General features: G+C 48.0%; 1 long non-coding RNA gene across 1 annotated transcript; it reads left to right on the top strand.

Annotated features, from left to right (window-relative positions):
* The first annotated feature begins 280 nt into the window (after positions 1–280).
* LOC127206674 (uncharacterized) lies at positions 281–1170 on the top strand. Its single transcript, XR_007832807.1, has 3 exons — positions 281–368; positions 513–560; positions 945–1170. It is a non-coding gene; the product is annotated as an uncharacterized LOC127206674 (long non-coding RNA).
* Positions 1171–1950: the final 780 nt, after the last annotated feature.

The following is a 1950-nucleotide window of genomic DNA, read 5'->3' as shown; positions in this document are numbered from 1 at the left end:
TACTCAGTGTCTTCTTTTACAAGACACCCATCTTTTGTCACTTGGTTATGCGGACAGTTTCTATTAATATATTTAGTTATCTTTTAGTTCTGTTACACTTTTAATCAGTTTTTATGTTTTTTCACTTTTCTTCTTTTGTGTCTATGCATATGTGTACATTGTGCGTATGTGTGTTCATGTGGCTACGTGCTTGATGGCATACATATGTGTTGAGTTCATAGGACAACACTCAGTATTGGTCCTTACCTTCCAACTCATTTTGAGAGGAACAGGGTTTCCTTATTTGTTGCTGTGGGAGGGATGGTACCCTGCTCATGTAGGTCCTGGGTATTTGTTGCTATGGGAGGGATGGTACCCTGCTCATATAGGTCCTGGGTATTTGTGGCTATGAGAGGGATGGTACCCTGCTCATGTAGGTCCTGGGTATTTGTGGCTTTGAGAGGGATGGTACCCTGCTCATGTAGGTCCTGGGTATTTGTGGCTATGAGAGGGATGGTACCCTGCTCATGTAGGTCCTGGGTATTTGTTGCTATGGGAGGGATGGTACCCTGCTCATGTAGGTCCTGGGTATTTGTGGCTGTGGGAGGGATGGTACCCTGCTCATGTAGGTCCTGGGTATTTGTGGCTATGAGAGGGATGGTACCCTGCTCATGTAGGTCCTGGGTATTTGTGGCTATGAGAGGGATGGTACCCTGCTCATGTAGGTCCTGGGTATTTGTTGCTGTGGGAGGGATGGTAGCCTGCTCATGTAGGTCCTGGGTATTTGTGGCTGTGGGAGGGATGGTACCCTGCTCATGTAGGTCCTGGGTATTTGTTGCTGTGGGAGGGATGGTACCCTGCTCATGTAGGTCCTGGGTATTTGTGGCTGTGGGAGGGATGGTACCCTGCTCATGTAGGTCCTGGGTATTTGTGGCTATGAGAGGGATGGTACCCTGCTCATGTAGGTCCTGGGTATTTGTTGCTATGGGAGGGATGGTACCCTGCTCATGTAGGTCCTGGGTATTTGAACTCTGTTCCTCAGGCTTGTAGGGCAGGTTCTTTACCCAATACTCTATCCAATACTCTATTTCCTCAGCCCCATCTTCTTTCTCTTTTTATGTTTGTCTCTCTTCCCTACCATCCTTCTTTATTATTTTCTTCAAGTTCTGATCAATTATCTGTTTTTAAAAGCTTTCCTCCCTTTCCCTTTCCCTTTTTCTTTTTCTTTTCTTCTCTGGCCGCCCCCCTCAGAGGTAGAAGCTCTCACCGAGGACAGCCCACATCTCCCCACAATCTGTTCCTATCTCTTTTCTTTGAGTACCTCTATTCTCTTGGCTAAACGGTTAGCCTATTCCGAAGCCTCCCCTTGTTTTTCTTGCTGTGTTGTTTCTTCAGAACAACATGGCAGCCTGTGTGGAGTGGCAGGATTTGCCCCTGGGCCTCACACCCTCTTTGTTTAGGGCCTTTCTGACAACACACAGGTGGACATCATCTTCTTCAGAGATGCTGAAAGCTTTAAGAGTCTGCTAGCTCTCTTGGTCCCAAACAGCCGAGGCACAGTGCTATCTCTCAGCCCAGGAGCACCCTTCTCTCCTTTTTGTGCAATAACCAGGTTGAGAACACTCAGATTGGCATCCACAGTGCAGTCACATGCAGACTTGCACTTCCTCTCTCCGGTTCTCCTCGATCTATTGCAGGAGTGCCCCGTAAGCAACGGCATTCAAGACCCCTCGCTTCACAGGAAAGCCTTGCTTGCTCTTCCCACCAGTGATCACACCACATAACCCTTCCATCTTCACCCAGAGTACCAGAAGCTACCTCTGTGGCCATGAGCTCCTCAGGGAAAGTATAAAGTTTGTGTTCGTCATCTGCCCGGGCCAGTGGCTGAGAAGGAGAGATACTGCTTCCCCTCAACATGGCTGACTGCCTAGGAGGCACCATAAAAAGAACTCTTCTTTTGTTTTCCAAAAC

The sequence above is a fragment of the Acomys russatus genome, chromosome 23, assembly GCF_903995435.1.
Source record: "Acomys russatus chromosome 23, mAcoRus1.1, whole genome shotgun sequence".
Taxonomy (NCBI): Eukaryota; Metazoa; Chordata; class Mammalia; order Rodentia; family Muridae; genus Acomys; species Acomys russatus.
Note: the sequence above shows the minus strand (reverse complement) of the source record. Positions and strands in the feature narration are given on the sequence as shown.